The following is a 22,244-nucleotide window of genomic DNA, read 5'->3' as shown; positions in this document are numbered from 1 at the left end:
CAGAGGGCTCTTAAGGGATGGTCACGTCAGTGCTCAGGGAGGTGTGTAGGTGTTTCCATAGGTGCAACTACTGTGGAGAGTCCAAACCAGGTCTCCACCATGCACATCCCCCCTGAATATGCCGATTTCGCTCTCGCCTTCTGTAAAAAGAAGGCGACTCAACTACCACCCCATCGACGGGGGGATTGTGCAATAAATCTCCTGGTAGACACAGCACTTCCCAGGAGTCACTTGTATCCTCTGTCACAGATGGAAACATATGTCTCCGAATCTCTGGGACAGGGATACATTCGGCCTTACTTACTTCAACTGCCTCCTCGAGTTTCTTTTTTGTGAAGAAGAAGAATGGAGATTTACGCCCGTGTATTGACTATAGAGGTGTAAATCAGATCACGGTGAAGTATAGTTACCCGCTGCCGCTCATAGCCAGTGTGACAGAATCATTGCAAGGGCGGGCTTCTTCACCAAATTGGATTTCAGGAGCGCTTACAACCTGGTGCGTATCCGGGAGGGGGATGAGTGGAGCATTTAGTTCCACCTCTGGGAACTATGAGTACCTCGTCATGCCGCACGGGTTGATGAATGCTCCATCAGTCTTCCAATCCTTTGTAGACTAGATTTTCAGGGACCTGCATGGGCAGGGTGTAGTGGTGTATATATGTGACATTCTAATATACTCCGCTACACGCGCCAAGCATGTGTCCCTGGTGTGCAAGGTGCTTGGTCGACTGTTGGAGCATGACCTGTATGTCAAGGCTGAGAAATGTCTGTTCTTCCAACAGTCCGTCTCCTTCCTAGGGTACCGCCTGTCTGCGTCAGGGGTGGAGATGGAGAGTGACCGCATTTCAGCCGTGCGTAATTGGCCAACTCCAACCACGGTAAAGGAAGTGCAGCGGTTTTTAGGGTTTGCCAACTACTACCGGAGGTTTATCCGGGGCTTTGGTCAGGTAGCGGCTCCCATTACCTCCTTGCTGAAGGGGGGACCGGTGCGACTGCAGTGGTCAGCTGGGGCGGATAGGTCTTTTGGTCACCTGAAGGCTCTGTTTACCTCGGCTCATCCTGATCCCTCCTTGGCATTCATAGTAGAGGTGGACGCATCTGAGGCTGGGATAGGGGCTGTTCTGTCTCAGCGCTCGGGTACGCCACCAAAGCTCCGCCCCTGTGCTTTCTTTTCGAAGAAGCTCAGCCCGGCGGAGCGAAACTATGATGTGGGGGACCAGGAGCTGTTGGCTGTTGTCAAGGCTCTGAAGGCGTGGAGGAATTGGCTTGAGGGGCCTAAACACCCTTTCCTCATGTGGACTGACCACCACAATCTGGAGTACATTCGGGCGGCGGGGAGACTGAACCCTCGCCAGGCAAGGTGGGCCATGTTTTTCACCTGTTTTGTTTTCACCCTATCCTACAGACCAGGTTCCCAGAACACTAAGGCAGACGCACTGTCCCAGATGTATGACACAGAGGAGTGGTCCACGGATCCCACTCCCATGGGAGGTTGACACGGACATCGAGCGGGCGTTACGTACGAAGCCCACTCCCACCCAGTGTCCAGTTGGGCGTCTGTATGTTCCGTCGGATGTCCGCGATCGATTGATCTGTTGGGTCCAGAGTCTCCAGCAACGGTCGGCAGTCCAGAGTCTCCAGCGACGGTCAGCGGTCCGGAGCCTCCAGCGACGGTCGGCGGTCCGGAGCCTCCAGCGACGGTTCCCAGTCCGGAACCTTCTGCGATGATCTACGGTCCGGAGTCCCCGGTGACGATCTACGGTCCGGAGTCCCCGGCGACGACCCACGGTCCGGAGTTTCCGGCGAAGATCCACGGTCCAGTTCCTCAGGCGACGATCCACGGTCCGGAGCTTCTGGTGATGATCCCCGCACCAGAGTCGCCACCGAAGGGTGGAGCGGGGTCTACGTCCCGCATCGGAGCCGCCACCGAGGCTAGATGCCCACCCGGACCCTCCCCTATAGAGTCAGGTTTTGCGGCCGGAGTCCGCCCCTTTGGGGGGGGGTACTGTCACGCCCTGACCTTAGAGAGCCTTTTTATTTCTCAATTTGGTTAGGTCAGGGTGTGATTTGGGTGGGCATTCTAGTTTTTCTATTTCTTTTTTTGCCGGGTATGGTTCCCAATCAGAGGCAGCTGTCAATCATTGTCTCTGATTGGGGATCATACTTAGGCAGCCTTTTTCCCACCTTTAGTTTGTGGGATCTTGTTTTTGCGTAGTTGCTGTGTAGCCTGCAGAACTTTAAATTCGTTTTGTATTTTGTTGTTTTGTCGGTGTTCATTTTCAATAAAAGTAAAATGTTCGCCTACCACGCTGCACCTTGGTCCAATGTTTACGACGAACGTAACATTAGTTTATATCTAAAATACATTTAACTAGATTATTCCTGTCACCATACGTAATGAGAATTGTGAATTGCATCAGACGTGTAGAGTTAATTTCATTAAAATAATCGCAGAAATGTTGGAATAAATATTTAAAAGGGATGAAAGAAGTGAAATCTAGTGATTGGGTTAGAATCCAAGGGCTTTGGAAAAACATGGTATTTGAAAACACTTCACAGAAGGGCAAATTTGACAGGCACTTGAGGATGGTGATGTTAAAATGCCTCGGCATTAAAGTGGCCAGAATCAATTAACTTGCCAGGTCTTATTAGACCACATACTTTTAGCTATTCCGAAAGAAGATCACATAATTGATTCTAGAATGTGTATTAAGAAACGACTACATTTTCCTCAATATAGGCTACCTTCCATACAAACGCTATCATCTTGAACAGGTATCTCTTACAAAAGAGATTTGATCTCGGTGAGACTAACCTTCACAAAATATAGGGAAACGATTTACATTAAGTGTATCTTCATTAAGCATCTATAAACACATAAGTGTTACATTAAAGCCACATAGGGTGTCATTAACACTTAATGCATTCATAATAGGATTTTATTACATTTATAGCATTGTTACTGTACATAACACTATCATTGACACATGTATCCTTAATATAGCATTTATGAGACCTTGAGAATGACATCTTACTTATGCTTAATGTCACACATACATAACTAAAATATACTGCTCAAAAAATAAAGGGAACACTTAAACAACACATCCTAGATCTGAATGAAAGAAATAATCTTATTAAATACTTTTTTCTTTACATAGTTGAATGTGTTGACAACAAAATCACACAAAAATAATCAATGGAAATCCAATTTATCAACCCATGGAGGTCTGGATTTGGAGTCACACTCAAAATTAAAGTGGAAAACCACACTACAGGCTGATCCAACTTTGATGTAATGTCCTTAAAACAAGTCAAAATGAGGCTCAGTAGTGTGTGTGGCCTCCACGTGCCTGTATGACCTCCCTACAACACCTGGGCATGCTCCTGATGAGGTGGCAGATGGTCTCCTGAGGGATCTCCTCCCAGACCTGGACTAAAGCATCCGCCAACTCCTGGACAGCGTTGGTGGATGGAGCGAGACATGATGTCCCAGATGTGCTCAATTGGATTCAGGTCTGGGGAACGGGCGGGCCAGTCCATAGCATCAATGCCTTCCTCTTGCAGGAACTGCTGACACACTCCAGCCACATGAGGTCTAGCATTGTCTTGCATTAGGAGGAACCCAGGGCCAACCGCACCAGCATATGGTCTCACAAGGGGTCTGAGGATCTCATCTCGGTACCTAATGGCAGTCAGGCTACCTCTGGCGAGCACATGGAGGGCTGTGCGGCCCCCCAAAGAAATGCCACAACACACCATGACTGACCCACCGCAAAACCGGTCATGCTGGAGGATGTTGCAGGCAGCAGAACGTTCTCCACGGTGTCTCCAGACTCTGTCACGTCTGTCACGTGCTCAGTGTGAACCCGCTTTCATCTGTGAAGAGCACAGGGCGCCAGTGGCGAATTTACCAATCTTGGTGTTCTCTGGCAAATGCCAAACGTCCTTCACGGTGTTGGGCTGTAAGCACAACCCCACCTGTGGACGTCGGGGCCTCATACCACCCTCATGGTGTCTGTTTCTGACCGTTTGAGCAGACACATGCACATTTGTGGCCTGCTGGAGGTCATTTTGCAGGGCTCTGGCAGTGCTTCGCCTGCTCCTCCTTGCACAAAGGTGGAGGTAGCGGTCCTGCTGCTGGGTTGTTGCCCTCCTACGGCCTCCTCCATGTCTCCTGAGGTACTGGCCTGTCTCCTGGTAGCGCCTCCATGCTCTGGACACTACGCTGACAGACACAGTAAACCTTCTTGCCACAGCTCGCATTGATGTGCCATCCTGGATGAGCTGCACTACCTGAGCCACTTGTGTGGGTTGTAGACTCCGTCTCATGCTACCACTAGAGTCAAAGCACCGCCAGCATTCAAAAGTGACCAAAACATCAGCCAGGAAGCATAGGAACTGAGAAGTTATCTGTGGACCCCACCTGCAGAACCACTCCTTTATTGGGGGTGTCTTGCTAATTGCCTATAATTTCCACCTGTTGTCTATTCCATTTGCACAACAGCATGTGAAATTTATTGTCAATCAGTGTTGCTTCCTAAGTGGTCAGTTTGATTTCACAGAAGTGTGATTGACTTGGAGTTACATTGTGTTGTTTAAGTGTTCCCTTTATTTTTTTGAGCATTGTATTATATTGCTATGGGTCCCTCATCAAAGTCCTGTCATACATGACATATGAATTATGTTAATGAAACATAACACATTTTTATGAATGGAGTATTAGGTCATTGTTGGTTGGGCATATGGCGGTGTAACACAAGGTCCTGTTCATTACTTCAGCCTGGCTTCGAATCAGTGACATTTAGCACAACACTTTACGCTCGGACTCCAGAAATGTATGGCTTATCGATGAACTACGCAAAGGCAAACATTTGCTTGTTTAGGGGTGACACCATTTGTAGGTGTGTCACCTACTCATCCCCAACAGTAGCATGTGTATTGCGCTTAGATATCTGAACCCGTCTGCAGCCTTCACTCTGCCTCTGTTGTCTAACACCCCCCATGGTAACCCATCCCAAAACGGTATCGACCATCACCAGAAGGGCCATATCAAGATGTGTTAGCTACCTATATACGATAGGATTTTTCTTGACATAACATTGTGCAGTTCAGATTTGGTTTTGTGTTCTAGGTTATTGTCATGCTGAAAGGTGAATTCCTCTCCCAGTGTCTGGTGTAAAGCAGATTAGAGCAGGTTTTCCTCTAGGATTTTGCCTGTTCTTAGCTCCATTTCTTTTCATCCCAGTCTTTGCCGATATCAAACATATTCATACCACAATGCAGCCACCACCTTACTTGAAATAAGGAGGAAGTTACTCAGTGATGTGTTGTGTTTATTTGCCACAAACATAAGCCTTTGCACTTAGGACAAAAAGTGTATTCCTTTGCTGTGTTTTTTTACAGGATAAAAATCATGTCAACACCAATTATTTCACACAGAGTCCATTTAAGTTATCATGTGATTTGTTAAGCCAAGTTTTTACTCCTGAACTAATTTAGCCTTGCCTAAACAAAGGTGGTGAATACTTACGCAACGACAAAACAGCAAATTGGCCAGTGTTACCTAGTGTTGATTTTTCAGTATAACATTCCTAATGTGGTGTCACAATCACTGTCCTCAAATTCCCTGTCATAAATCAGCCAAGGCGCAGCGTGCCGGTAATTCCACATACTTTAATAGAAGTGAAACCGAACAAAAACAATAAACAGGATAAACAGAAATGAACATGACACAACTGCGGTGCACACAAAACACTAACAGAAAGAATTATAACCCACAAACACAGGTGGGGAAAAGGCTGCCTAAGTATGATTCCCAATCAGAGACAACGAATGACAGCTGCCTCTGATTGGAAACCATCCCCGGCCAATAAAGAAAAAACAACATAGATATACAACACATAGAATGCCCACCCCATGTCACACCCTGACCTAACCAAACAGAGAAAAACTACTCTCTCAGGTCAGGGCGTGACATGTGGATTCAGGTGTTAAATTAACTCCATAAGGCCTTATTCAATACTTGTTGCATTGTGTTAAATACTATAGGTTTAATGATATCATTAGCATATGATTTCTCTTGGTGAATGCCAAAGAATTGAAAATAGAGAAATGTAACAATTATGTCTCTGTCACTAACAAATGCACTCATAGGTGGTAACGCTACATTTCACTTGAAAGCAAGGCACTCTAGGAAATATGCAAATAAGGCTTTGCTCTAAGCAGTGTGTTAATTTAACACTGAAAAGCGTGGACCTGTATAGACACTGGACCAGTGTTAAATTTAACACTGTCAGTGTTGATTTAACACTGGATAATTTTCTGTGTATATTTTAGTTATTTCATTTTTATTAATTTGTACATTTGTAGAATTTTCTTTTCACTTTCACATTATGGAATATTTTGTGTAGCTCAATGATTAAAATATCACAATTAGGCTATGTGTGTGTGTGTGTCTGTGTGTGTGCGTGTGCTTTTAGGTGTGTAGGCGTGTATGCTTGCTCCGATGCTTGCATCTGCTCTTGTGTTTACATTTGCCCTGATGTGTAGCCGGAATACCAGATGACAGCCGCTGATTGGCCACATGCTGAAAAACAATGTCGTCATGGCAACTTGCACAGCGAGGGACAGGACCTTCACAAGGCTCTTTTTAAATTACACAGATGTTTTTCCCGTCAAAAGATATTAGGATTCATCGGCCTGAAAGCTTATTAACAAGCCAAGCTGCCCTCGATGCTTTAATCTAGCAGGCTCTCTCAGTGGAAGAAGGCACACAAATTAATTGAGAATTATACTTCATTTGATTGACAATAGCTATTCCAATACTGAGTGTTATTGAACTGCAACACTGGCTGGGGATTATGGATACTTAGTAACAGCCAATCACATGCTTGTCAGGAAGTTTGCTGGAAGTTAATATAGGCAGAGAATGTCAAGGTTAGAGAAGGAGGAGGTGGAGGATGATATAGTGTTCATCCCAAATGGCAATCCTACTCCCTATAGTGCACACTTTTAATCAGGACCCTCATCAAGAGTAGTGCGCTATTCAGGGAATATGGTTACATATGGGATGCAAACATACAGATGTTGGAGCTTAATTTGAGCCAGTTTGCTACAGTAGAAAAATAATCCTGCAACAACGGGAAATGTGAATTATTATGTGGATTATAATTAATAGACATTTTTGTAGGGGTGGACACATTTTCGTAAGGGAAAATCAAGTCTGACATTTCAAAGTGGAAATGAAAAAGTTCAGGAGCTTTTTAAACCTCAAATACACTACAAGTTTAAAATGTTCTGAAAGTTCTCCAGCAACAGGGTGATCAAATTAAGATCAGACTGTACTTTGTGAAAGTAACCAAAGAGTCTTTCCTCATGAGGAGATGTTGTGAGAGAGAGGGTGCATGCTAAATAGGAAAAAAAGATTGCCTCAGAGGGGAAATTGGTTTGTCTGAAGAATCAGTACTTGACAAAAAAAATTACAATCCTGTCCGTTTTGCATGTTGGGGCATGGACACTCCTTTCTGCATGTGCATTCTGACAGTGACACGGAGATCCATGTTTCGTCTCCCCCACCCACTCCCAAAGCAGTTTGCTTGTTTATTTGTCTTGAGATGGTATTCATTGAAGTCATCTGAATTAAAGCCTAAAAGCCTCCCCACCTCCCAGCTGCTCTCTCTCGATAACACACATATACACACCCCGCTCCCCGGATAAAGGCTGTTGGGTTGTTTGTTTCCATAAATGGCGCTGTGTTTGTGTTTACGCGCTGGGCAACCCACCTATTCCCCAACGGGAGCTGACAGGTTGACTAAATAATGAATGCCTGCACGCAGAGAAGCCCATCTGGCCGCTAACTTCCCTCTCCTTCACACTTCCCCTCCTCCCTCTCCTCTGCCTCTTCCCTCTGCTGCCCGGGCTCTCTGCTGCAGACTGACAGACTACCTAGCATGTCCCTCCACACAGCGAGGCCCCGATAGAGACACAACCACTAGTTAGACCGTGTTTATGTCACCTCAGAGAGAGACAGAGAGAGACGAAGAGAGAGAGACAGAGAGGCAGAGAGAGACAGAGATAGGACAGCTACTTTGCTAAGTAGCACCACAGACAGCATCACAGGAGCCCTGTCAGTGTTAAATTAACTCTCATTGGTATAAAATAACCCCAGTGTTGGTGTTAATGACCAGTGTTAAACCAAAAACATCATTATCATATTTCCCAGCATGCTCTATTGTAGTTGAATTTATAAATAGTTTGTTTCAAAATCTACAGTTGAAGTCGGAAGTTTACATACACCTTAGCCAAGTACATTTAAACTCGGTTTTTCACAATTCCTGACATTTAATCCTGGTAACAATTCCATGTTTTAGGTCAGTTAGGATCACCACTTTATTTTAAGAATGTGAAATGTCAAATTAATAGTGGTGAATGATTTATTTCAGCTTTTATTTCTTCCATCACATTCCCAGTGGGTCAGAAGTTTACATATGCTCAATTAGTATTTGGTAGCATTGCCTTTAAATTGTTTAACTTGGGTCAAACGTTACAGGTAGCCTTCCACAATCTTCCCACAATGAGTTGGGTGAATTTTGGCCCATTCCTCCTGACAGAGCTGGTGTAACTGAGTAAGGTTTGTAGGCCTCCTTGCTCGCACACACTTTTTCAGTTCTGCCCACATATTTTCTAAATAATTGAGGTCAGGGCTTTGTGATGGTCACTTCAATACCTTGACTTTGTTGTCCTTAAGCCATTTTGCCACAACTTTGGAAGTATGCTTGGGGTCATTGTCCATTTGGAAGATCCATTTGCGACCAAGCTTTAACTTCCTGACTGATGTCTTGAGATGTTGCTTCAATATATCCACATAATTTTCCTTCCTTAAGATGCCATCTATTTTGTGAAGTGCACCAGTCCCTCCTGCAGCAAAGCACCCCCACAACATGATGCTACCAGCCCCGTGCTTCACGGTTGGGATGGTGTTCTTAGGCTTGCAAGCATCTCCATTTTTCCTCCAAACATAACAATGGTCATTATGGCCAAACAGTTCTATTTTTGTTTCATCAGACCAGAGGACATTTCTCCAAAAAGTACAATCTTTGTCCCTATGTGTAGTTGCAAACTGTAGTCTGGCTTTTTTTATGCCAGTTTTGGAGCTGTGGCTTCTTCCTTGCTGAGCGGCCTTTCAGGTTATGTCGATATAGGAATCGTTATACTATGGATATAGATACTTTTGTACCTGTTTCCTCCAGCATCTTCACAAGGTTCTTTGCTGTTGTTCTGGGATTGATTTGCACTTTTCGCATCAAAGTACGTTCATCTCTAGGAGACAGAACACGTCTCCTTCCTGAGCGGTATGACAGCTGCGTGGTCCCATGGTGTTTATACTTGCGTACTATTGTTTGTACAGATGAACATGGTACCTTAAGGCATTTGGAAATTGCTCCCAAGGATGAACCAGACTTCTGGAGGTCTACAATTTTTTTCTGAGGTCTTGGCTGATTTCTTTTGATTTTCCCATGATGTCAAGCAAAGAGGCACTGAGTTTGAAGGTAGGCCTTGAAATACATCCACAGGTACACCTCCAATAGACTCAAATTATGTCAATTAGCCTATCAGAAGCTTCTAAAGCCATGACATCATTTTCTGGACTTTTCCAACGTGTTTAAAAGCACAGTCAACTTAGTGTATGCAAACTTCTGACCGACTGGAATTGTGATACAGTGAATTATAAGTGAAATAATCTGTCTGTAAACAATTATTGGAAAAATTACTTGTGTCATGCACAAAGTAGATGTCCTAACTGACTTGCCAAAACTATAGTTTGTTAACAAGAAATTTGTGGAGTGGTTGAAAAACGAGTTCTAATGACTTCAACCTAAGTGTATGTAAACTTCCGACTTCAACTGTATGTTGTGCATGTACATTGATTGATTTCTTTATCTTATGCTACACAAAGATAACATATTTTTTTCTTAACTATTCCAATCGGATAGTTAATTTTTTGCACCTGTTACGGAAATGTTTTTTTTTACAGTTTAAATGCCTAAGGTAGTCACCTTACAATGTCCTTAACCCTGACATTCTTTTTGAATGCAGGTTGCAGGGGACTACAAATATAAACTCTAGTCTATCCTAACTCTGTCTGTATTCAAATAGGAATTATATATCACTTTGCAAGCCAGCATAATGTGACTTGCAACTTTTGCAAAATTACCAGGTTGTCCAAAAATCCTGTTCGGAAGTTTCCTGGAAACAGAAGCAGGAAATCTGAAGTCCTTCAAACGTGATTTTGGGAAATTTGTGAAATTTTGCAACCCTACTTACAGGCCAATTATGCTCTTATTGTCACGCCCTGACCATAGAGAGCCATCGGTTCTCTATGGTGTTTAGCTCAGAGCGTGACTAGGGGGGTGTTCTAGTCATTCATTTTCTATGTTGCTGGTTTGTATGGTTCCCAATTAGAGGCAGCTGGTAATCGTTGTCTCTAATTGGGGATCATATTTAGGAAGCCTTTTCTCCCACCTGCTTTGTGGGATATTGTTTTGGTTTAGTGCTTTGTGTGCTCCATGTCTGCATGTTTGTTATTTTCTTTGTTGTAAGTTTCACTATTAAATAATGTGGAACTCTACGAACGCTGCACCTTGGTCCACTCATTTCAACAATCGTGACACTTATAACTAAAGGTACAAAGGATGCCCTTACTTTGTACCACCACAGTGACAAGTGTTTGTACCACTTTAGGAACAAATCTAAACCTTTATTACTTAATGTAATACAATGGCCAGGAACTCATGGTTTTTACGGACCACATCAGGCCTGCAACCTTTATTTAATGGAATCCAGCCAGCCAACTTTTGGAATGTTTTATCACCCGCAACCTTTATTCAGAATGCCTGCCAGGGTTGGAAAGACTTATATTTATACTTCGCTTGAAAAAATAAATCAATAAATAAACAAATACCCTACCATCTAACACTACACTCTCAAAAAAATGCAAAATATAACACCACCCTACTCCAATATTTAAATCTATTTAGTCCTACCTCATGCCAACAACCTGAAAGGATGGGACATCACCACTTAACACACACTGTAACTCTTCTGATGTCAAGTCTCGCAAGCCCAATTACCTCTCTGCAGCTGCCAACACAACCTCAATTTTCATTCCTGCAGTACAATTGATAACCATTGCTATAATAAGCTAATGACTTCTCCAAATGCTAATTGGAGTCAGGAGTCAGTTAACCTTGAGTCCAATCAATGAGACGAGATTGGAGATGTTGGTTAGAGCTGCCCTGCCCTATAAAAAACACTCACACAATTTGAGTTTGCTATTCACAAGAAGTATTGCTTGATGTGAATCATGTCTTGAAGAAAAGAGATCTCAAAAGATCTAAGATTAAGAATTGTTGACTTGCATAAAGCAGGAAATGGTTACAAAATTATCTCTAAAAGCCTTTATGTTCTTCAGTCCATGGTTAGACAAATTGTCTATAAATGGAGAAAGTTGTGCACTGTTGCTACTCTCCCTAGGAGTGGCCGGCCTGCAAAGATGACTGCAAGAGCACAGTGCAGAATGCTCAATGAGGTTAAGAAGAATCCTAGAATGTCAGCTAAAGACTTACGTAAATCTCTGGAACATGCTAACATCTCTGTTGATGAGTCTACGATACGTAAAACACTAAACACGAATGGTGTTCATGGGAGGAAACCACGGAAGAAGCCATTGCTGTCCAAAAAAAACATTGCTGCATTTGGAGGTTCGCAAAAGAGCACCTGGATGTTCCACAGCGCTACAGGCAAAATATTCTGTTCACAAATGAAACTACAGTTGAGTTGTTAGGAAGGAACACACAACACTATGTGTGGAGAAAAAAAGGCACAAAACTCCAACATCAAAATCTCATCCCCACTGTAAAGTATGGTGGAGGGAGCATCATGGTTTGGGGCTGCTTTGCTGCCTCAGGGCCTGGACAGCTTGCTATCATCGACGGAATAATGAATTTACAAGTTCATCAAGACATTTTGCAAGAGAATGTAAGGCTATCTGTCCACCAATTGAAGCTCAACAGAAGTTGGGTGATGCAAAAGGACAATGACAAAAAACATAGAAGTAAATCAACAACAGAATGGCTTCAACAGAAGAAAATACGCCTTCTGGAGTGGCCCAGTCAGTCCTGACCTCAACCCGATTGAGGTGCTGTGGCATGACCTCAAAAGAGCGGTTCACACCAGACATCCCAAGAATATTGCTGAACTAATACTGTTTTGTAAAGAGGAATGGTCCAAAATTCCTCCTGACCGTTGTGCAGGTCTGACCTGCAACTACAGAAAATGTTTGGTTGAGGTTATTGCTGCAAAAAGGAGGGTCAACCAGTCATTAAATCCAAGGGTTCACATACTTTTCCCACCCTGCACTGTGAATGTTTACACAGTCTGGTCAATAAAGACATGAAAATGTATAATTGTTTGTGTGTTATTAGTTTAATAAGCAGACTGTTTGTCTATTGTTGTGACTTAGATAAAGATCCGTTCATATTTTATGACAAATCTATGCAGAAATCCAGGTAATTCCAAAGGGTTCACATACTTTTTCTTGCCACTGTATATCTTGACATCACTTTGTCGGGCAAAGACTCAACATCAAAACTCAAAAGAACACACGATGACTCTTCTGTTTCACCCCTCTCGCCACCCTGTTTCAGTCACACCAAACAACGAGCATCACAAACACCGGGAATCTTCTCCTTCAGTTGGTCAAATTTTACATTTACTGCTACCCCAGTAATCAGTCCTTTCAATGGTGCCCTTTTCTTGAGAACAAACAATTCATATTTCTTGCCTCCATTCATTTAACGCTGAGCGCCTTCTCCCTCTGACCAGCAAAAACACAACCAATTATCACAAGACCACTTCTGGTTACCCTCACCGATTCCACAGTAGCCAACTCTTTTTTTCACCCACCCTGAAACCACAAATGTATCAGCCAAAAGGCAAGGGTCCACTTTTTCTACTGTCACAGACTCATCTTTAACCTGACCCTCGGTGCAAACCTCGGCTCTGAGAACTTTACCACACCTACCACCTCTGATACTTCGACCTCATTAACTTCCATTTCTCCTCCTGTCTTCAGCGCACTCTGCTTAAACTTTCTACCATTCTTCTTTAACAAACTGACTCAAGCTCACTGTCTTCTTCCCTCTCTCTCTTAGACCTCCCCTGCCTCTCTTTTCCCCTCCATTCCTCCTCCATACTCCAAGTATAAGTCTCCTTATGATAATACTGCACTTCTCCTGACATACGTCTTGTTCTTGCTTTCTCAAGGGACGCCATTTAGCCGGCTGTCACAATCTCCGTACAATCAGCACGAACAGTGCATCCCACTTATAAAGCAGCTGCTTGGCCTTGATGTTATTCTTTATCAAAAGCTACCAAACACTTTTCCATTTTCAAACAAGCACGCTCTTCCAACAACCATCCCCATGTCAATAGCTCACTCTGGACATGTACTTTCTTCTATCGCACTAGGTTGGGAAATATAAACAAGAGACTACCTAAACCATATTAAACTGGAACAACGATTTCAGTAACGGATGCAATAAATCCAAGTAACATATTGGATTCGTTTGGAAACGGTTTGTAACTTATATTTGAGTAATTAATTATTAAATGAACTAATTAACCAATAAATCAACGTACATGCACAGACACAGAAACAATTCTAAAGATAAAGCTGCAATAGAGCATGCTGGGAAATATGATAATTAGGTGCATGGTTTTGGTTCAAAGTGATGTGTATGAGTTTGAGGCCCCTGCATTAGGGTAAAACTAGGCCCTCAAAATATGGCCTTATGAAATATGTACAGTATTTTTTTTATATAACATATTCACTTAGGATCTCACTTTGTGGTGCCCATAGGACTGAAAATGGATGAATGCAACTTCCATGTCTCTGTCCTTAACAAATACAATCATGGGTGGTAACTCTGCAATTTACTCGAAAGGCAAAGCGCTCCGGGAAATATTTGAATAGGGCTTTACACTAAGCAGTGTGTTAATTTGTTTGTTTTTTAACACTGGGGAACTTGCTGTGCAGTATAGATGGATTAGCTGACAACATCACTAAAACGACGCGCGTGCTTCCATGGGGCAGAAGTCAGCGTGTTGTTGTGATTCTGGATGGCCAGATTGCTAGCAAGAATGACAAGAAACTGCCATGTGGGAAATCATAAGTGTCTCATTTCATCTTGTTCTTGATACCATGTCTTGTTTTGAGTTGTTTTGATTGATTTCATGTCAATGAAAACATGGAGAAAAAAAATCACTAGCTAGCTAACCAACAACCTTATCGATGTATTTGAGAGACAACAAGTGCTCATTGTGCAAAGTTATTTATGTTTTCAATAAACATCGGAGACTAAATATAGCTTACATATTGTCAACAATCTAAGCCAACCCGTCTGTTTTGCCACATAGTTACACACACATCAGTTTTACTGCTAAACAACCAACCCGTCTATAGTATCACAACTTGGTTATACTTATCTGTACACAATATTATTGGTTGATTGGATTGACTTATCTACACCTGGGGCATATTAAGGACAATCTAAATGTACAGATAGCAATGTATTGTGTAGATCAAATATGATCTACTGTCAGCTAGATAAAAATATTATAGGACATTGTGTGTGCTGTATTCATTATATTCATATCTGCAACATGCAGTTCCAGATACAGCCCTGCCATTAGCTGATGGCAGAAAATCCAATAGTTTCTGAAAAGTAGTCACTTCCTAAGATCTGCATTCAAATTTTAAAAAATCAAGTAGTTGCTTTCTCAAATCTGTATTCAAATATATATATATAAAAAAGTTGTTGCTTTCTCATATCTGTATTCAAATAATTGTAGTCACCTCCAGTGTAACTATTTGTACCGACAAAAAAAGTATTACTTTGCAAAAAAAGCACATATTTAAACTATTGCTATCCCAGGTTTGTAACAGTGTACATTTAACACTGACCTAGGGTAAAAATCGAATTCTAAAATGTTAAATACAAGGTATTAGTGAACACCATAACAGTGTAACTTTAACACTAAATTAGTGTAACATTTTAATGCCACCGGTGTTGGAAAGTATCAGTGTTAAAAGGGCAACACTTTAAAAAGTGTAAATTCAACACTTTCTGGTGGTTCTCATATCATCACTTAAAAAAGTGTGAAATTGAACACCCACAGTGCTCAATTTACCGATCAAATTTTGCTGTGTAGAGATCTCTGTGGTCAAAGTATTGCAGAATGTTGCCCTAGCATACCAGAACCAGAGAAAATAAGAAAAGCCACGAGGTTAACCAGAAGGTTAATGAAATCTCTGTGTTGTTACCGGACCTTATTCTGCCAAAAGAAAAGCTATTTCACTTCTGCCCTCCACTCAAAACTCCAGACGGGTTTGGAGCAGAGAGGGGAGAGTAGGGGTCACTGATTCAAGTAGTTTTCTCTATTTTAAGCCAGACAGAAAGCTATTTTTCATTACAAAAGACAAATTACTCATTTTAGTCCTGTTGATTTTGATTAAAAGTGGAACTTCATCGCCTTTAGAACTGTGTATTTGGCTGGTGCATTTGGCTGTTGTTGAATCCAGCTCATTAGGACATTCTGAAAATCCCCTTTCCCTTTGTAGCCAAGACTCCAAACTCTGTTCTGTTTTCAATAAGTGATCCATGACCATCGAAGCGCCTGAAAGGATGGATACACAGCTAAATGAAGACTTAAACCCTGTCATTAGTTCCATCACTTCGTGGGGAATATGCATGCAGGGCTGATGTACTCTCCTGGTAATGACATGTGATCATAGCCATGCATCATGGTAACCCTCAGGTGAGCCCTTAGTGTAGACAGCGTGCGTGCGTGCCAGTTCAGACAGCTATATATCCAGATGGAGCCAGGAGGGGACTGAGCCTGGGGTTGATGTGTGACGCTTGTGGCGAGGTCGTTGTATAGTCAGTTAATTTGTTTATTTGTTTGTTTGTCTGTTGACAATTCCAATTTGCTGCATGAAATCACACCCAGGTTTGGCCTGGGTATTATTGCTGCTGAACGACCAATTGAGATACATACAGACACTGGGCCAGCCCTACACACACACACACACACACACACACCTCCCAGTGCTGAGGCAAGCCAGACACTCAAGGCTCATTACGTTGATTACCCAGCATGCCTCATTAATCCTCTGGGCCAGAGGCAGGAAGTTGTCAGGCACCTGAGTCACTCAAGTAACCATGGCACTTACAGAGGTGTGTCCCCATCAAACTAGGACAACACAGGTGTAGACTAATACAGACCAGACCAACATTCACACCACTCACTGTTGCAAACCATTTTGCTACTGTGTGCCCTACTGAACATGACCCTGTACTCTCCCTGCTGACAGAGCTTTTTTTTTTTACTTCCCGTCAGGTGAGGTCAAATCAAAATCACATTTTATTTGTCATGTGTGCCGAATTCAATGGGTGTCGACTTTACAATAAAATGCTTAGGAGCCCTTCCCAACAACGCATAGTTTAAAAAATATAATTGGAACACATGAGGAATAAAATAGAGAAGAATTAAGCTATATACAGGGATTACCAGTACTAGATCAATGTGCAGTGGGGCAAAAAAGTATTTAGTCAGCCACCAATTGTGTAAGTTCTCCCACTTAAAAAGATGAGAGAGGCCTGTAATTTTCATCATAGGCACACTTCAACGATGACAGACAAAATTAGAAAAAAAAATCCAGAAAATCACATTGTAGGATTTTTAATGAATTTATTTGCAAATTATGGTGGAAAATAAGTATTTGGTCAATAACAAAATCTCAATACTTTGTTATATACCCTTTGTTGGCAATGACACAGGTCAAACGTTTTCTGTAAGTCTTCACAAGGTTTTCACACACTGTTGCTGGTATTTTGGCCCATTTCTCCATGCAGATCTCCTCTAGAGCAGTGATGTTTTGGGGCTGTTGCTGGGCAACACGGACTTTCAACTCCCTCCAAAGATTTTCTATGGGGTTGAGATCTGGAGACTGGCTAGGCCACTCCAGGACCTTGAAATGCTTCTTACGAAGCCACTCCTTCGTTGCCCGGGCGGTGTGTTTGGGATCATTGTCATGCTGAAAGACCCAGCCACGTTTCATCTTCAATGCCCTTGCAGATGGAAGGAGGTTTTCACTCAAAATCTCACGATACATGGCCCCATTCATTCTTTCCTTTACACGGATCAGTCATCCTGGTACCTTTGCAGAAAAACAGCCCCAAAGCATGATGTTTCCACCCCCATACTTTACAGTAGGTATGGTGTTCTTTGGATGCAACTCAGCATTCTTTGTCCTCCAAACACGACGAGTTGAGTTTTTACCAAAAAGTTATATTTTGGTTTCATCTGACCATATGACATTCTCCCAATCCTCTTCTGGATCATCCAAATGCTCTCTAGCAAACTTCAGACGGGCCTGGACATGTACTGGCTTAAGCAGGGGGACACATCTGGCACTGCAGGATTTGAGTCCCTGGCGGCGTAGTGTGAGTCCCTGGCGGCGTAGGCTTTGTTACTTTGGTCCCAGCTCTCTGCAGGTCATTCACTAGGTCCCCCCGTGTGCTTCTGGGGTGAGATCTTGCGTGGAGCCCCAGATCGAGGGAGATTATCAGTGGTCTTGTATGTCTTCCATTTCCTAATAATTGCTCCCACAGTTGATTTCTTTAAACCAAGCTGCTTACCTATTGCAGATTCAGTCTTCCCAGCCTGGTGCAGGTCTACAATTTTGTTTCTGGTGTCCTTTGACAGCTCTTTGGTCTTGGCCATAGTGAAGTTTGGAGTGTGACTGTTTGAGGTTGTGGACAGGTGTCTTTTATACTGATAACAAGTTCAAACAGGTGCCATTAATACAGGTAACGAGTGGAGGACAGAGGAGCCTCTTAAAGAAGGTCTGTGAGGTCTGTGAGAGCCAGAAATCTTGCTTGTTTGTAGGTGACCAAATACTTATTTTCCATCATAATTTGCAAATAAATTCATTAGAAATCCTACAATGTGATTTTCTGGATTTTTTTTCTCATTTTGTCTGTCATAGTTGACGTGTACCTATGATGAAAATTACAGGCCTCTCTCATCTTTTTAAGTGGGAGAACTTGCACAATTGGTGGCTGACTAAATACTTTTTTGCCCCACTGTATATACATGAAGGCACTAGCAGGGTAAAGTGACTAGGCGTCAGGATAGATGATAATAAGAGTAAAATAAAGAGCAGAGTAGCAGCAGCATGATAAGTGTAAAAGTTTGTGCAGTGTGTGTGAGTGATTGTGTACTTAGTCTATATCTGTGTATTAGTGTTGAGCGATTAGTGCTTTTTGAGGTTTGTTCGATTTCGGTTCGATAAAAAAATAATCACTGCTTTCGATTTTGGGTTTAGATAATGCATTGTGCATTTGTTTAAAAAAATTATGTGGGTTGAACGCTGTAACAACACAGAATAAAACAATTAATACAAATCACATGACGGTAGTGACTGGCCATTACTGCCTATTAGCCATCATTTATTCACATTACTTTACTTTAATAAAACATTTCAGTTCTTGTGTATATTATTTGTTTTATTAGATGGCTTTATTATTTCATTCCAAGTCATCATCTCATCTGCATAGAGCTGCTGCCTATGCTGTACAACAAAATTATAATTTTAGTCGTTTTTCTAAGTAAGTAATGCATACTTTTATGACTGCTGAACAACAACTATCAATCACTTGAGAATGTATTTTCAGGTATAGACACCTCGCGAAGCAACTGCTCTCTATCCCTCTCGATCGCATTCTGTCTCTTCTCTCCCTCTCCTTGTCTGCCCTACACAGACCGGACAAGTAGGCCTGCAATGGATTATGTCATTGTAGTTAATTACCATGTATAAAATTTTGGCCTGCTGGAAACTACAACTCCCTACTACAGTTCATCGCTCAGTTTGGGCTTGATCTGATTTGTCTCTAGAGAAACTGCGTATTGAGCTCACAGAAAAAGACAGAATTCAAATAAATATAAGTTGTAAAAAAAAATTGCTCAGCACTAGTGTGTGTATATATAGTCTTGTGAGTGTGTGTAGAGTCAGTGCAAGATAGGGTTAGTGCAGGTACTCCGGGTAACCATTTAATTACTATGGCTATTTAGCAGTCTTATGGCATGGGGGTTGAAGCTGTCTCCGAGTCTGTTTGTCAGAGAGCCGATGCTCTGGTACCGTTTGCCGGACGGTAGAAGAGTAAACAGTCTATGGCTTGGGTGGCTGGAGTCTGGCAATATTTTGGGCCTTCCTCTGACAGCAGATGATATAAAGGTTCTGGATGGCAGGGAGCTCAGCGCCAAGGATGTACTGGGATGTCCGCACCACCCCCGTACCACTTTACGATTGATGGCGGTGCGTTTGACATACCAAGAGGTGATGCAGCCAGTCAAGATGCTCTCAAGGGTGCAGCTGTATAACTTTTTGAGGATCCGAGGGCCCATGCCAAATCTTTTCAGCCTCCTGAGGGGGATGAGACGCTGTCGTGCCCTCTTCAGGACTGTGCGGGTCTGTGTGAACCATATTAAATCCTTAGCCAGTGGGCTGGGGAGGATGGACGATAATGTGTGTGTGCGTTTATGTGTGTGTGTGAGATGAAGTCAGGGGGCTGGGGAGGATGAATGCTGAGAGACAGCTGAGTCAGGGAGAGTTAAACTGTCACCGGCTCCCAACAAAAGACTGCCAACATTGTTGTTGTAGTGCTGGTAATGGGAGAAGAGGGTGTGGAGGTCGAGCTGGCTTTGAGAAGTGGAAGTCGGCCAGCTGGGCCAAAAATACTGCCTTTTCTGTCACTACGTTTCATAACATTTTGTCCCTACAGAACACAACCCAACTTAAATCCACTCTCTCTCTCTCTCACAGAGAAAACAGGTGGTGCTATCTCTCAACCTCAGGCATGATGCAAATAACTCAATCTGTTTTAGATACAGAACAATAACAACATTTGTGAGTTGTTGCTAACTGCTAAAATACATTACAAAATAACCTACAGATTATTCCTGCCCGAAAAACAAACATTTTCACAGTAACCTACATTCACTTTTGACTTGTTTTCTTATTCCGTACTAAGTAACAAAACTATAAGCTGTTTAAAAGAAGACAGCCTTGTTCAGCAAAACTGTATTTTTCCTGCCGTTAGTGTATTTTTCCTCCACCTCTCCCCCTCCCTCTCCCAGCCTCTCTCTCTCTCCCCCTCCCCTCCTGCCTTCCCTCCCTCCCTCCCTCCCTCTCCCCTCGCTCTCGCTGATCTCTTTATTTATTATTATTGACCCATCCACTTCAGAGGACAAAAGTAACTTTGTTACAAATACATTTTTGTTACAAATAATTTAAAAAAAGATTTTCTTCTTCTTCTTTTATATATACACATTATGGATTCATTCGATTTTTTTAAACATTTGGATTCATAGTGCTTCGACATGTCCTGTACATATGCATTTTTGTCATTTACCAGATGGTCTTATCCAAGCAATTAGTGCATTCATCTTAAGATACACCACATGACCAAAAGTATGTGGACACCTACTCGTCAAACATCTCATTACAAAATTATGGGCATTATTATGGACTTGGTCCCCACTTTGCTGCTATAACAGCCTCCACTCTTCTGGGAAGGCTTTCCACTAGATGATGGAACATTACTGCGGGGACTTGCTTCCATTCAGCCACAAGAGCATTAGTGAGGTAGGGCAATGATGTTGGCGATTAGGCCTGGCTCGCAATCTGCATTCCAATTCATCCCAAAGGTGTTTGATGGGGTTGAGGTCAGGGCTCTTCCACACCGATCTTGACAAACCATTTCTGTATCACTTTGGGCACGGGGGCATTGTCATGCTGAAACAGGAAAAGGCCTTCCCCAAACTGTTGCCAGAAAGTTGGAAGCACAGAATTGTCTAGAATGTCATTGTACGCGGTAAAATTAAGATTTCCATTCACTGGAACTAAGGGGCCTAGCCCGAACCATGAAAAACACCCTCAGACCATTATTCCTCCTCCACCAAACTTTACAATTTGCATTATGCATTGAGGCAGGTAGTTATTCTGCACAGTTATTCTGTGCTCTGCCTCTGGCAGTCAGAAGAGAGCACTCTGAAATCGGAGTAGATAGCCAGAGAGAATTTACGAATGGATCCAAACAACTATAACACTTAGCTAAGCTGTGAATGACGTGAATAATGAAGTCAATAAATGTTGGGTAGTTAGTTAGATAGCATAAAGTAAATATAATGGCAAGTTCGATGTACTAGTAGCTAACTAACTTTACAATAAGTGGTTAACATACCCGGTACATACTGCTGTAATGATATGCTATGTGCTTCGTAAGGATAGCGTAGCTAACAAGTTGTCAGCCAACATCGCGTGTAACGTCATTTATTTGAAACGTCATTACTTATTACATTGCTCAACATTTTCTTAACATTTGTCAAAATTAGTTAAAGCTTGTATACTTCATATTTTGGCAAATTTTTATTTATTTATTTTACCAGGTAAGTTGACTGAGAACACATTCTCATTTACAGCAACAACCTGGGGAATAGTTTCAGGGGAGAGGAGGGGGATGAATGAGCCAATTGTAAGCTGGGGATGATTAGGTGGCCATGATGGTATGAGGGCCAGATTGGGAATTTAGCCAGGACACCGGGGTTAACACCCCTACTCTTACGATAAGTGCAATGGGATCTTTAATGACCTTAGAGAGTCAGGACACCCGTATAACGTCCCATCCAAAAGACGGCACCCTACACAGGGCAGTGTCCCCAATAAAAAAAAATTTAGACCAAAGGAAAGACTGCCTCCTACTAGCCATCCGACACCACTTCCAGCAGCATCTGGTCTCCCATCCGGGGACTGACCAGGACCAACACGGCTTAGCTTCAGAAGCAAGCCAGCAGTGGGATGCAGGGTGGTATGCTGCTGGCTTGTATGTAGTACGACTTGTTACTTTTGTTTCTTATTCTTATTTTTTTTAACAGCATTGTTGGTTAGGGGCTCATAAGTAAGCATTTCACTGTCAGGTCTACACCTGTGGGTTCGGCGCATGTGACTAATACAATTTTGATTTGATTTGGCTTACTAACTATAGTATGGTTAGTGCGGTTAGTATAAGTATTCAAACACAGCTCAGGCCTGGTTTCTTTGATGTTTCATAGTGTTCTAC

This window comes from Salmo trutta, chromosome 33 (genome assembly GCF_901001165.1).
Source record: "Salmo trutta chromosome 33, fSalTru1.1, whole genome shotgun sequence".
In the NCBI taxonomy this organism is placed as follows: Eukaryota; Metazoa; Chordata; class Actinopteri; order Salmoniformes; family Salmonidae; genus Salmo; species Salmo trutta.
Note: the sequence above shows the minus strand (reverse complement) of the source record.